Genomic DNA, 15,750 nt, shown 5'->3' on the forward strand with positions numbered 1-15,750 from the left:
CGGGAACAATTAAGCCTAAGCAAACGAAATTGCCAATGGCCTAAAAATGGAAAAAAAATCTGTCTGCCTCGCCTAAGTGGGGTTTACTGAGAAATCCCTGACTCTGGATGTCGGAATCAACCAACTGGTTACTGCTCTGGAGATCTTATGTTTGTGCGTTTGGTTTTCCCATTTTTTTTTTTTTTTTTTTAAACTCTACACACGATGAATTGCAACTGTTTCCAAGATTGTCTTGGGTAGTCAATAAGTAAGTACATTTGTTTTCTGAGAGGGATGTATTTTGATGAAGAGCAGAAAGTACAATGGGGAAAATGTCAGGAGGAATTAAATGAAGGAGTGACATAATTCCCAGGGGGAAGCAGACGTCAGCTGCATTCCCTGTGTCTTGCTCTACCTTGGAAATCTTTCAGAACTCATTGGAAAATAAATATGTATGTGATGGAGACGTGGGTGGATTCAACAGCTACAACAAGAGAGAGGGAATGAAATGCAAACACACCCGTAGTTGGATTGTTAAACTGATTTAAATTCATAATTCACAGCTGGATGTAAAGCATTATTTTCCATTGTATCTTCTTTTGTAGGAAAAAGAAAATGAAAAGGATAACTTGCAGTTCATTGTTTCCAACTTGTACCATAGAACTCTGTAGAATAGATTCTCAGTAAGTATTTGTCAGACATTAAGTGCATAAATGAGTGAGAATGAGTGAATAAGTGGCAAATATGTCAGGGTCAAAGGAACTTGTTAGGTTATATAAGATTAAGTTGTTGTGCAATTAAAAACAAAACCCTTGTGCTCCTATGCCAATCATTATGCAGGTTCACGCCCATTATTGTATTGAACTCTTCCAACAATACTGTGAAGTAATTATGGAGTCATTATTATCGCCATTTTATAGTTAAGGAAACCCAGGCTTAGGGAGGATAAAGCAATTGCCCAAAGTAGCATATTTAGACTTTCAGACATTCAGACCCTGGATCTCCTTATTCCTCACCAAGTTTTCTTTCCGTATGTGATCGACACTGGAAGGCTGCTGCTGCTGCTAAGTCGCTTCAGTCGTGTCCGACTCTGTGCAACCCCATAGACGGCAGTCCACTAGGCTCCCCTGTCCCTGAGATTCTCCAGGTAAGAACACTGGAGTGGGTTGCCATTGCCTTCTCCAATGCATGAAAGTGGAAAGTGAAAGTGAAGTCACTCAGTCCTGTCTGACTCTTAGCGACCCCATGGACTATAGCCCACCAGGCTCCTCCATCCATGGGATTTTCCAGGCAAGAGTACTGGAGTGGGGTGCCATTGCCTTCTCCAGTGGAAAGCTGGAGGTGGCCATATATCCAGCAGAGCCTCCAGGAAGACTGCCTATTCCAGACACCTCATACAATTTCAATTTCTATTTCCATTTTCTATTACACCTCATACAATTTCATTTTCTATTTCCCAGATCTAATATGAAAAGAAGAAGGACTCTGGTTTGTTTGGAAAGGTGAAATGGAGTTCTTTTGAAGCTGTAAGTCAGGTGAGGTTTTTGGTTTTTGATTTCATAAAAATGCCTTCTCCTGGAGCATGGGTATTTCTCATTTTTTACAAATAAATTTTATTTGGAAATATGCACAAACTTACAGAAGAGTGATAAGTACTATGTGAAGAATTTTATCTCCTGAATTGTTTGAGGGGTTACCAATCTGATGTTCTATAACATTCAGATAGTGAAGTGGGTATTTCCTTCAAATAAGGAGATTCTCTGATATAACCACAGTTTTGCTGCTGTTGTTTTAGTTGCTCAGTCATGTGCAATTCTTTTGTGACCCTATAGACTGTAGCCAGCCAGGGTCCTCTGTCCATGGGATTTCCCAGACAAGAATACTGGAGTGGGTTGCCATTTCCTTCTCTAGGGGATCTTCCTGACCCAGATATTGAACCCACTTGGCAGATGGATTCTTTACCACTGAGCCACCTGGGAAGCCATATAATCACAACGCAATCATCAAATTCAAGAAATTAACATCTAGCCAATACTATTCTCTAATTCTCTGACCCCATGCACATTTCACCCACTAACAATTTCCTGTTAGAGCTGCTGGAAGACTCAACTTTTCTCGTTGTCCTCAGTTGTTAATGCCCTTTTGTCTCTTTCAGCTTGAGACAGTTTCTCAGTCTTTCATTATTTTCATGACCTTGACCCTTTGGAAGCTTACAGGCCAGTTATTTCATAGAACATCAGTTCAATTGCATTTTTCTGATAATGTCTTCCAACATTATTTTAGATGTGCCGCTCTGGCAGGACGATTCCACAAACGATGCCGTTCTGCTCGTTGCATCCCGATACGCTATGCGAAATTCTCGCTGTTACGTGACACTCATTTTTCCCTCTGCAGTTTTATGGGCATGTACTTTGAAACTAAATATTTTTTTAATATCCTGTTTTTGGTCAGATGTTCACCTTACAAAGTTGTTTCTCAGTTGCTTCCTATTTTATTCAATGACTTATCATCCTTTGCTGTTATTATTTATTTTGATGTTCAAAGGGTCCCAGATTTGGCCAGTGGGGGTCCTTTAATCTGGCTTCAGGTGCTTTTGATTTTAGTTAAAAAATAAGACTGCTAGAAAAAATGTTCATTTCTGAGAAAACTTTATCCAGGCTAGAAAAAGGTTTTTGCTTGTTTGTTTTTTAAAGAGCCCATACTTCATGTATTCAGCAGGCAATTATTATAATTATTCTTGACTGTGCTGGATATCTTTGATTAGAAGCAGGTAACTATTCCCTTCTGCTTCTTAGGGATCTTTCTTTATCACAGGGGGCTAGAAACTACATTTTCCTGACTCCCTTGCTGTGGGGGTTCTGGCAGCAAATTAGATTTCACCAATGGGATGAAATTCCAGGAGACCTGGGAGTTTAAAGAGAGTTGGAAGCCCTAGCCTTGTTGTCATTGCTACTGGCCAGTGAGGTCATTGACTCACATGTGTGTCTGTGGACTGACTCAGGGTTAAGGCATGTAATGCAGTCACTGGCTTTCTGAGAATGAGAGGTGTTGGCAGTTGAAGTCAGAAGCAGCAGTAATAGCACTGACCTCTGAATCTCAGCTTTGGAGCTGTGAACTTGAGCCACTTGCCTCAGAGTGGCTCCTTTAGCCCTCCAAGAGGTTCAAAATGGAGGGGATGTATACCTATGGCTGTTGCATGTTGATGTTCGGCAGAAACCAACACAACTCTGTAAAGCAATGATCCTTCAAATTAATTTAAAAAATTATAGTAAATAGTTACAGAAGCACCTCATTCCTGTATTAAATGCCCTCTGTTTAAAATACCTGGAGAGACTTCTTTTCTCTGTATTAACTCCTAACTGACACGCTGGCCTTGTATACAAAGGAGGATAAGATAGTAGGCAACAGCTATTAACTTCTGGAAGGGTGTTATTGATTTTTATTTACTTCGAAACTTGTTTTGAACTTCTTAGGGGCAGTATGCTAAACTAGACTTGCAGATATGAAGGTAACAAGCATGCAATCTTGGTCTCAAGGAGTTCCAGACTGGAAGAAGGAAGTAGAGGGGAAAAACCCAAGTTCAAAATAAGACAGATGGAGATGAGTGTTATGGAAGAGAGGCAAGCACAGCATTCCTCAGTGGTCATGGACCATGGCTTAAAGATCTCCCAGTCTGACCCACCTTTCATTTGCTGCTACTATGCAATGGGCTCCACCTGATCCTCAGCCACATCAAACTCATTGCCATACCTTAAATGTCACTTTCCCTTTCAGACCTGGAATGTTCTTGCTCTGCCTTTCCTGCTGAAAGAATCCATGCTCATTCTTTAGAACTAAACTTTGGTGTCACTCACTTACTCTGCACAGGTATCATATTGAATTTGTCTCTCCCTCTTGACTATGCCAAAGCCTTTGACTGTGTGGATCACAATAAACTGTGGAAAATTCTGAAAGATATGGGGATACCAGACCACCTGACCTGCCTCTTGAGAAACCTATATGCAGGTCAGCAAGCAACAGTTAGAACTGGACATGGAACAACAGACTGGTTCCAAATAGGAAAAGGAGTACATCAAGGCTGTATATTGTCACCCTGCTTATTTAACTTATATGCAGAGTACATCATGAGAAATGCTGGGCTGGAAGCACAAGCTGGAATCAAGATTGCGGGGAGAAATATCAATAACCTCAGATATGCAGATGACACCACCCTTATGCAGAAAGTGAAGAGGAGCTAAAAAGCCTCTTGATGAAAGTGAAAGAGGAGAGTGAAAAAGTGGGCTTAAAGCTCAACATTCAGAAAACTAAGATCATGGCATCTGGTCCCATCATTTCATGGGAAATAGATGGGGAAACAGTGGAAACAGTGTCGGACTTTATTTTTTTGGGCTCCAGATGGTGACTGCAGCCATGAAATTAAAAGACTCTTACTCCTTGGAAGGAAAGTTATGACCAACCTAGACAGCATATTAAAAACCAGAGACATTACTTTGCCAACAAAGGTCCGTCTAGTCAAGGCTATGGTTTTTCCAATGGTCATGTATGGATGTGAAAGTTGGACTGTGAAGAAAAGCTGAATGCCAAAGAATTGATGCTTTTGAATTGTGGTGTTGGAGAAGACTCTTGAGAGTCCCTTGGACTGCAAGGAGATCCAACCAGTCCATTCTAAAGGAGATCAGCCCTGGGTGTTCATTGGAAGGACTGATGCTAAAGCTGAAACTCCAATACTTTGGCCACCAAATGCAAAGAGTTGACTCATTGGAAAAGACTCTGATGCTGGGAGGGATTGGGGGCAGGAGGAGAAGGGGACGACAGAGGGTGAGATGGCTAGATGGCATTACCGACTCAATGGACGTGAGTTTGGGTGAACTCCGGGAGTTGGTGATGGACAGGGAGGCCTGGCGTGCTGCAACTCATGGGGTTGCAAAGAGTCGGACACAGCTGAGTGACTGAACTGAACTGAACTGAACTTGAACTTCTTTTAAAAATTTTTTTTAAATTTATTTTCTTACTTTTGACTGCCCTGGGTCTCTGTTGTGGCTCCAGCTTTCTCTGGTTGCAGCAGATGGACTTCTCTGGTGGAGCAAAGGATCCAGAGTGCATAGGCTCAGAGCTGAGGTGTATGGGTTGGGGAACCAGGGAAGTCCCTCCCTCTTGAACTTCTGATTGACTGGGAAAACCAAGCGCCCCTCCTTTCTTGAAAGTCTTTCCTGGATGGTCATTCTAGAGAAAGTGGCCACTAAAAGGAGAAATTACATGATTAAAAGCCACTCCCCTTTTTCCCAAGGAAAAAAAATGCTTGAATGTTGCAGTGTACCTAAATACAGCAAAACTTTCAGTGACTAATCCTTTACAAGATTTTCTCTATACACACACTCTGCCAAATACACACATTTGCATATGTGCATTTCTAATTCCTGACAGACTCTGCCTACACTTGGGAATTTTTTCTTGGAGTTCAGTGTCTCTAGGATCTGCCAGAACAGTTGTCAAGCTGATCTCTGGGCAAGCTTAGGAAAGATTGTGTAGTTTCATTTGTTTCTGTGAGAGGGATCCTTTGTTGACTTCTGAGTTAATTCGTATGCTGCACTCTCCCATCGCTTGTGTAGGATCTGGGGGGTGTTTAGCATTTCCAGTGTTATTACGGAGCATTCACGGAATGCTGCTTGTTTGGAAAATAGTTTACAACAGTTTGTTAACCAGCAAAAGCTGAGAACATTTCAGGAATGGTTGATTTGCTTTGTAAAGTACTGGCAACAATATACAATATTTATAAGACTGGAAAATCTCATTAAATGAATGAACCTACATTGTCCTTACTTGAATTTGACTAACATTTATGGAGTGTCGACTGAGTGCTAGGCACTGTGCTGGGATTCCACAGATTAAATGAACATTCATTAAGCAACTACTATGCCTGTCACTGAACAAGTATTCCACTGAGTGAATAAGCATTTATTAAGTGCCTTTTGGGCCTCAGGTGGCTCAGTGGTAAAGAATCTGCCTGCCAATGCAGGAGACACAGGAGACGCGGGTTCAATCTCAACTGGGAAGATCCCCTGGAGGAGGAAATGGCAACCCACTTCAGTATTCTTGCCTAGAAAACCCACGGACAGAGGAACCTGGCAGGTTATGGTCCATGGCGTCACAAAGAGTCAGACATGTTTGAGCGACGGAGCACACACGCACACAAGTGCCTTTTAGGGACTCTGGTCTAAATGGTAAGATTGAACTGGTTGGATAGCCTCTTATTATGAGTATATAATGTGACAGATACCTCATGTGCATTGCATTGGATGGATAAATATTTATTAAGCTTTTTCTATGTGCTAGGGGGGCTTCCCAGATGGCTCTAGTGGTAAAGAACCGCCTTATCAATGCACTAGACTTAAGAGATGTGGGTTCAGTCCCTGAGTTGGGAAGATTCCCTGAAGAAGGGCATGGCAACCCATTCCAGTATTCTTGCCGGGAGAATCCTACAGAGAGAGGAGCCCTTGGACTATAATTCCATTGGATCATAAAGAGTTGCACATGACTGAAGCAACTTAGAATGCAAAGCACACACATGTGCTAAGCACCAAAACAAACACTTTAACATACATGATCCCCATTTAGTCTTCACTGTTATAGTGGAGAGAGGCAAGTATTATCTTCCCATTTTATAGACGAGGAAACCGGAAAGGAGGCTAAGATACTTGTCTAGAGCTCATAAGGACCAAGATTTGAACCCCTATCTCCTAATGTTTAATCCAGTGCTCTTTCTGTTATACCACCGTGACTCTATAGAATTCAACTTAGTTCTATGCCATTAAAACGAATGGGAATTGATAGCCCATTGAATATCAGTAAATTGAATTTTCTAATAGTCTCATTGCAAAAGAACTTGATCTTACTTGTTTAAGACCAATCAGAAACAGTTAAAACTGCCATGTTTTTGAACACCAGCTTCTCTTGCTTAGAAGAATATCAACAAGTTAAATTAGTTCTTGGAGCTATGGTGACTACACCTCCTGGAGACACTAGAACTTGTTAAGACTGTTGATCCCAATAAGATGTAGTAAGAATGACCCTTCCTGAGGGAGACCAGAGCACTGTACTCCCGAGTTTTTAGACCACATCTCATCATTCCTTCAGTTGATTGGTCTGCACGTTCTCCCCGAGTACCTAGTACAATGCCAGACATTGTCCACTTGCAGGTTGTATGATGTCCAAGTGCAGGTCTATTATTAGCAGGTGCCACCAAGCAAGTAATCTCATAGCTCTGAAGTCTCAGGTCCTTCACTGAGAAAGTGGATAAGTGTTTATGAGAATGTCATTACTCTTCCTAAAATCTTAACACTCAATTTCTCAAGTTACAAAATACATTTCATATTTATATGTTGTTACCTAGCCATCAGTCTATCACTGATCTATCTAATCTATATCAACATTTTACAGATGCTTTTCCTGGCCCATTATTTCTCTTAATCTCACAAGCTTACAACGTAGACATTCTTAACCCCATTTTACAGATGAGGAAATCAAGGCCCTGGGAGATTAAGCAAAGTGCTTAGGGTCACAGAGCTGGTCAATGGCAGAAGCAGGATTTCATCTCAGGTCTGTCTGACATCAGAGCCTTGCTTTCTTCTTTATACTTCATTGGGTCTGTGAAGACACTGATCAATGAACACATGAGGAAGCGATTCTTGCAATAATGTAGTAGAGTGGGTCCAGGCAGAACTGGCCTATCTGGTTAGTTTACTCTCAGTTTGCTCTAGAAGTGGCCTTTAGGTGCTGATTTGAACTAGAGAAAAAAAAAAAAAAATCGACGTCCTCCAGGAAATGTCCCAAAGGAAAGTGGTGCAGTTGACAACTTGGCTGACATCCGTGTTAATGTTCTTCCTGGCTCGAAGTGAAGGAGGGACACAGACCACACGGAGCACGGGAGAAACAGGCCTGGCTTCTAGCAGGCACCAACTGCTCTTTCTGCCTCCATCCAGGTACCTTTTGGGACTTCTTATTTTTTCTATAAAGTAGGACAGAGGGTGGTTTGTTAAGTGATTGCCATGGAAGTCAGGTGGAAATGTAGGCTAGTGCATTTGCTTGAGACCTGTGTTAGTTAAGTTTAATGAAACAGACTTATTGAACGAGTCTATGTATCAGGCACCCTCTGAGCCACGGGATTCAGTGACAAGTAATGTGTAACTTCAGGCTTCCCTGGTGGCTCCATGGTAAAGAATCCTCCTGCAAAGCAGGAGATGCTGGAGACACAGGTTCGCTCCCTGGGTGGGAAGATCCCCTGGAGGAGGGCATGAAACCCCCTCCAATATTCTTGCCTGGAGAATCCCATGGACAGAGGAGCCTGGTGGGCTACAGTCCTTATGGTCACAAAGAGTAGGACTGAAGCAACTGGGCATGCAGTCCCAGTGAGCAACTTGTGCCATTTTGATGGTCCTTCTAAGAAATGAGTAACGGTATGTGTGATGATGGTGTGGAGAGAGTGCAGAGCAGGGAGTGACTGACTAAGGGCTGGCTGCAAAGCTACGGAGAGGCTTCCAAGGGCTGCATTGTGAGGGGAAAGAGGGAGGGGGAAGGCGATTCTTCCACCCAGACAGGGAGGAGATGTTACTGCCTTATTCTAACCCTGATGCTGCAGCTTTCAGAGACCCTCGCCTCTGACCTTGTTCTTGGCAGGAAGCACTGCGGTAAGTGGTACTGTGGAAAATATCTCTGTGGCTGATGAATCATCTAATTAAAAAAATACTTAAAACAATGAGAAAGCATTTAGCTGGCTTGTTCCCATCAAGAGTGGGTACTAAAGATCACTTCATCATAGCTTTCAACTCAGTGACCCAGGGCTTCCCCTCATGACTGGAATCACGGTCTTTGTATTTCTCAAGATGCTTCTGGGGCTTGGTGGTCCTTCCAGATGTGCTATTTGCACAGTACTTGGGCCATGTGTAGATCCTCCCACGGCCACACACTGGTTCTCCAGGGGATGAGTGCCACGGTAGACACTTGTTAGAATTCTAGGGCCATTTCATGCTAGCTCTGGGGTTTGGGGTGTACTTTCTTACTAACACATGTAGACATATACAAATATAGGAATATATGGAGTCTCAGTTTTCCAATCTGTAAAAATGTATCTAGCTTGGTTCTATGAGTTCTATGAGGAATCAATGAGATAATCTGTAGATGTTTGACACAGAGTAGACTCTAAGGAGGGCTTCCCTGGTAGCTCAGCTAGTAAAGAATCTGCCTGCGATGCAGGAGACCCCAGTTCGATTCCTGGGTCGGGCAGGTCCCTTGGAGAAGGGATAGGCTACCCACTCCAGTACTCTTGGGCTGCTTCCCTGGTGGCTCAGACAGTAAAGAATACTCCTGCAATGCGGGAGACCTAGGTTTGATCCCTTGGTTGGGGAAATCCCTGGAGGAAGGCATGGCAACACACTCCAGAATTATTACCTGGAGAATCCCTATGGACATAGAAGCCTGATAGGCTACAGTCCAGGGGGTTGCAAAGGGTCAGATACGACTGAGTGATTAAGCACAGCACAGTGCAGACTCTAAGGAAGTGTTGCTTTCCCCCTTCTACACCAGGGGTGGACAAACTATGTTTTGCAGGCTAAACCTGAGCCACCATCAGTTTTTGTAAATAAAGTTTTATTGGAACACAGCCACACTCATTCATTTCCATATTGTCTATGCTGCTTTTGCATTCAGTGGCAGAGTGTAGCTGTAATGGAAATCAGATGTGCCACAGTTTCTATATCCTAGAGTTTGGTTCCTTTGGCTCTCCTCCAAGTTTAATCCTGTTCGTTACAAGCCCTTTGAATATGACTCTTAGTACAGCACACATCCCTCTTCCCCTACCTCTGGGTTTGGGATATCCAGCTTTGTGAAGAGGAAGAGGCTTGGCCCCCTTATTCTGGGCAACAGCTTTCCGTCTAGGGTAGCACAGGCTACCTCAGTGAGACATAGCATCCCCAGGTCTTTAGCACCACATATACCACTCATAAGCTCTTCATCTTCATCCTTTGCACCTGTAGTTAGACTTATACATTTCAAGGTCTGACTTTTCATCTATCTTTATTAAATTCCTTCCTGAGAAATTCTGTTTCTTTTTTATTTCTGTTTCCCTAGCATTGTTTGGGATTTGAACTCTTCTATCCAGAGTATTTACAAGCCTTGGGGTTTCATGTCTTTTGAGAATTGGCTCAGCTGGTTTTCCAGGTTCTCATCCAAGTCTCTGCAAAAAAACCATTGGGTCAGCCAGGGCTTAGGGCTGAGTCTTGCTGGATGCTGTTGGAACACACTCTCCAGCTTGGCTTTGACCATTTGGAGACTGGCTGAACTCTCTAGGAGGTCGACCTAAACCAATTGCTTTATTGTCCAGATTACATTTCTTTATCTCAGTTAAAAGATATCATGAGGGTTTGGGTCAAGGGCTTTTCAGGCATAATATGGTCATACACAGAGCCTTCCTAACCTATTCGTCTCTTGATTCTATTGCAAAAATCAAATAGGATTATTTGCTGTAACTTATTCTTGGAAATCTCAATAGCTCCTAGAGCTCATTTGTCCCTCTCTAAGGCTCTGTGTGTTCAGTTACTCAGTTGTGTATGACTCTTTGCGATCCCATGGACTGTGGCCCACCAGGCTTGTCTATCCATGGAATTTCTCAGGGAAGATTACTAGAGTGGGTTGTCATTTCCTCCTCTAGGGGATCTTCCTGACCCAGGGATTGAACCTGTGTCTCTTGCCTCTCCTGAATCAGCAGGCAGGCTCTTTACCACTGCACCACTTGGAAAGCCCCTCTAAGGGTCTAAATACTGCCTAGTTGGGAATGATTATAGTTTTGAATCAATTAGAACATTCCACACAGTTTGTCAAATATTATCAGAGTTTACTGAAGGGCTTCTTAATCTAGGGTTTGTGAACTTGCATGAGAACAAATTTGGAGAAGGCAATGGCACCCCACTCCAGTACTCTTGCCTGGAAAATCCCATGGACGGAGGAGCCTGGTAGGCTGCAGTCCATGGGGTCGCTAGGAGTCGGACACGACTGAGCGACTTCACTTTCACTTTTCCCTTTCATGCATTGGAGAAGGAAATGGCAACCCACTCCAGGGTTCTTGCCTGGAGAATCCCAGGGACGGGGGAGCCTGGTGGGCTGCTGTCTATGGGGTCGCACAGAGTCAGACACAACTGAAGCGACTTAGCAGCAGCAGCAGCAACTGAAATTTAACATGTTTTTCAATTGCAATATATGCAACAAAGCACAGTAATATTATTAGCATGACCTTGACTTTGTCACTGATACAAATCACAGATTTTTCACATCAAGCTGGAGTCATTGTAGACATCTCAACATATCTTTCAAATTCAAAGCTACTTCAAAATTATGGTACTACTAAGACTTTGTTATTTAATGCATTACTAAAAAGACAGGTTTTAAACACATTTTAATAGCTTTCTTTTAATATAACTGGCTTCCTTGCCATTTGACATATTTCATTCAATGCATTTAAAAACACTGCTCTGAGACGTGGTCTGTAGGTTCCACCAGTTTGCCAGAGAGGCTCCTGTACAAAAATCCATGCTTGTCATGATGGTAGCAGCTCCTCCTCAGAAACCTCTGGGGCCAGATCTCTGCCTGGAACTTTCCTTTGCCCAGACAAATCTCATGAAGGATAAAAGGACCCTCACCTTAACTTTGTGGAGAAGGCAATGGCACCCACTCCAGTACTCTTGCTGGAAAATCCCATGGACAGAGGAGCCTGGTAGGCTGCAGTCCGTGGGGTCGCTAAGAGTTGAACACGACTGAGCGACTTCCCTTTGACTTTTCACTTTCATGGATTGGAGAAGGAAATGGCAACCCACTCCAATATTCTTGCCTGGAGAATCCCAGGGATGGGGGAGACTGATGGGCTGCCATCTATGGGGTCGCACAGAGTCGGGCACGACTGAAGCGACTTAGCAGCAGCAGCATCTTAACCTTGAGTTCTTGTCATATCTTCACTCAGACTAAGCCAACACTAGTAAAACTTTCCTTTCTACTGACAATTGAGTAGCAAATGCTGCCTTGTAATTTTTTTTTTTTTTCTCCCTAATCAAGCAGACCTGGGTTTGAATGACAGCTCCCCCATCTACTTCTCTTGACTCTCAGTCTCTTAATTTGTAAAATAGGGCTATCACCACCTACTTTGCAAGCTGGTATCCATATTAAACAAGGTACCAGGTTTTTCAATTGAGTTTTCTGGGAAGCAGCCCATGAGGTGGAATTAGGAGTAAAACAGTTTATTAGTTCACGGTGAGGCTTGTTGCTTGTGACAGATAAGAGAGGGAAGAAGCAGAATTGGGCAGGAAAAATCTTCAAGACCATGATGCAAAGCTAACATGAGTGAAAAAAATAGAGCAGCAGGATAAGAAGCACCTCAGACTACAATTCAGATCGCATGACATTTCTGCCAACTCAATTGTTTGCTCTGGAGCAAAGATTACCTGTCAAAGGAATCCTGTGTTAGGTAGAAATGGCCCATCACACGTGAGCATTGGCTAGAGGGTTCCCAGGAAGAACATGGCCTTGGCTTGAAAGCTTAGGTACAACCTGTAATGTTATGGCTGGAAGCTACCATCTACCTTCTTTCCTTGCAGCTGACTGGTGAGTTCTTTCTTGAAGGGAGATCTGAGCAGCAGGCCTCCACGTTTGTTCCAGTTTGAGAAGGCTGAACACGGTCTTGGTGTAACACGTGTCATATCTCGCAAGAAATAGGCATGGCTACTGCCAGTGTCTCTAAAGAATTGCTTATCTTGTCTTACCCACCCTGAGCAACAGAATATTGATTTTAATAGTCAGGTCAAATCTTTACTAGCTGGAAACCTTTTCATACTGGTACCTAGGATAATTTTTACATACTTTTTTTGGGACATGCTGTGTGGCGTACAGGATCTTCGTTCCCTAGTCAGGGATCAAACCCCTTGTAGTGGGAACGCTGAGTCTTTAACCACTGGGCAGCCAGGGATGTCCCTAGGGTAGTTTTTATTTTATTTATTAAATTAATTTTGATTGGGGTATAGTTGCTTTACAATGTTGTGCTAGTTTCTACTGTACAGCAAAGTGAATGAGCTGTATGTTTACAAGTATCCTCCTTTCTTTTGGATTTCCTCCCATTTAGGTCACCACAGAGTACTGAGTTGAATTCCCTGTGCTATACAGTAAGTTCTCATTAGTTACCCATTTTATACGTAGTATCAATAGTAGATATGTGTCAATCCCAATTTCCCAGTTTATCCCCTCATCACCCTGGACCCCAGGGCTCCTCGGGTGGTCTTAGTGGTAAAGAACCCACCTGACAATCCAGGAGACTTAAGAGACATGAGTTCGACCCCTGGGTCAGACGATCCTCTGGAGGAGGGCATGGCAACCCCCTCCAATATTTTTGCCTGGAGAATCCCATGGACTGAGGAGCCTGGTGGGTTATAGCCTGCTGCTGCTGCTGCTGCTAAGTCACTTCAGTCGTGTCCGATTCTGTGCGACCCCATAGACAGCAGTCCACCAGGCTCCCCGGTCCCTGGGATTCTCCAGGCAAGAACACTGGAGTGGGTTGCCATTTCCTTCTCCAATGCATGAAAGGGAAAAGTGAAAGTGAAGTTGCTCAGTCGTATCCCACCCTCAGCGACCCCATGGACTGCAGCCTTCCAGGCTCCTCCATCCATGGAATTTTCCAGGCAAGAGTACTGGAGTGGGGTGCCGTTGCCTTCTCCACGGGTTACAGCCTATTGGGTCGCAAAGAGTTGGACATGACTGAAGTGACTTAGCCCACACACAGGCACCCCACATGCAGGCACCCCACCCCCAGGGTAGTTATTAGACTTAGGACTTTATGAAGATGACAGAGAATTTGTTAAGGATACCTTGGTGATTGAACCCATACTCTGTAATGATAATGAGAACAACAATATTGATAATTACGAAGGTAATGTAGAGTCTCTCTATAGAGAGTCTACTAATGTTACAGGGTCTGCATTTGACACTGATATTAGGTTCCCTCTTGGTACTGCAGGAAATGGAGTTTACCAAGGGTAGGTGAGGACTCAATTTTCATCCCATGTTGACTCTTTTTCTCCCAGGGAACCCTGGGGTGTTCCACGCCATCTTACCTCAGGCAGTGAGTACTGAGACACCAGCTTCTCCCTTCAGAGGTCCTTAGTCTCCACCTGAGTTCAGTTCAGTTCAGTTCAGTTCAGTCACTCTGTAGTGTCCGACTCTTTGCAACCCCATAGACTTCAGCACACCAGGCCTCCCTGTCTATCACCAGCTCCAGAGCTTGCTCAAACTCAAGTCCATCAGAACAAGACTCAGTTTCCCCTCAGTCAGTCTCTCCCATCAGGAAGCTTCCATAGGCCTCTTATCCTTACCCATCAGAGGGCAGACAGAATGAAAACCACAATAACAGAAAACTGACCAAACTCTACCTGAGGACTTACTCAAAAGAGACTCTGAAATCACTTCCCCTTTATTGCTGGATTTCTTTTTAGAAAAAAATCAGTTCAGTTCAGCCCAGTTACTCAGTCATGTCCGACTGTGACCCCATGGACTGCAGGACATCAGGCCTCCCTATCCATCACCAACTCCCAGAGCTTGCTCAAACTCAAGTCCATCGAATCACTGATGCCATCCAACCATCTTGTCCTCTGTCATCCCCTTCTCATCCCTCCTTCAATTTTTCCCAGCATCAGGGTCTTTTTAAATGAGTCAGTTCTTCGCATCAGGTGGCCAAAGTATTGGAATCTCAGCTTCAGCATCAGTCCTTCCAATGAATATTCAGAACTGATTTCCTTTAGGATGGACTGGTTGGATCTTCTTGCAGTACAAGACTCTCAAGAGTCTTCTCCAACACCACAGTTCAAAAGCATCAGTTTTTTGGTACTCAGTTTTCTTTATAGTCCAACTCTCACATCCATACATGACTACTGGAAAAACCATAGCTTTGACTAGACGGACCTTTGTCAGCAAAGTAATGTCTATGCTTTTTAATATACTATCTGGGTTGGTCATAACTTTCCTTCCAAGGAGCAAGCGTCTTTTAATTTCATGGCTGCATCCCCATCTGCAGTGATTTTGGAGCCCAAGAAAATAACATCTGTCACTGTTTCCCCATCTATTTTCCATGAAGTTATGGGACTGGATGTCATGATCTTCATTTCCTGAATGTTGACTTTTAAGCCAACTTTTTCACTCTCCTCTCTCACTTTCATCAAGAGGCTCTTTAGTTCTTCTTCGCTTTTGCCATAACGGTGATGTCATCTGCATATCTGAGGTGATTGATATTTCTCCTGGCAATCTTGATTCCAGCTTGTGCTTCTTCCAGCCCAGCATTTCGCATGATGTACTCTGCATATAAGTTAAATAAGCAGGGTAACAATATACAGCCTTGACATACCCCTTTCCCAATTTGGAACCAGTCTGTTGTTCCATGTCCAGTTCTAACTGTTGCTTCCTGACCCGCATACAGATTTCTCAGAAGGCAGGTCAGGTGCCCTGGTATTCCCATCTCTTAAAGAATTTTCCACAGTTTGTTGTGATCCACACAGTTAAAGGCTTTGGCATAGTCAATAAAACAGAAGTAGATGTTTTTCTGGAACTCTCTCACTTTTTCTATGATCCAACGGATATTGGCAATTTGAGCTCTGGTTCCTCTGCCTTTTCTAAAACCAGCTTGAACATCATGGTTTGTGTATTGCTGAAGCTTGGCTTGGAGAATTTTGAGCATTACTTTTCTAGAATGTG

The 15,750-nt window shown here is 43.4% G+C and overlaps 1 long non-coding RNA gene across 1 annotated transcript in view; it reads left to right on the forward strand.

Moving 5' to 3' along the window:
- The first annotated feature begins 7,783 nt into the window (after positions 1–7,783).
- LOC132346003 (uncharacterized) overlaps positions 7,784–15,750 on the forward strand; it is a 40,600-nt gene continuing 32,633 nt past the window's right edge. Inside the window, exon 1 of the long non-coding RNA XR_009495675.1 lies at positions 7,784–7,958. This is a non-coding gene — a long non-coding RNA (uncharacterized lncRNA). The remainder of the gene's footprint in view (positions 7,959–15,750) is intronic.

The sequence above is a fragment of the Bos taurus genome, chromosome 8, assembly GCF_002263795.3.
Source record: "Bos taurus isolate L1 Dominette 01449 registration number 42190680 breed Hereford chromosome 8, ARS-UCD2.0, whole genome shotgun sequence".
Classification (NCBI taxonomy): domain Eukaryota; kingdom Metazoa; phylum Chordata; class Mammalia; order Artiodactyla; family Bovidae; genus Bos; species Bos taurus.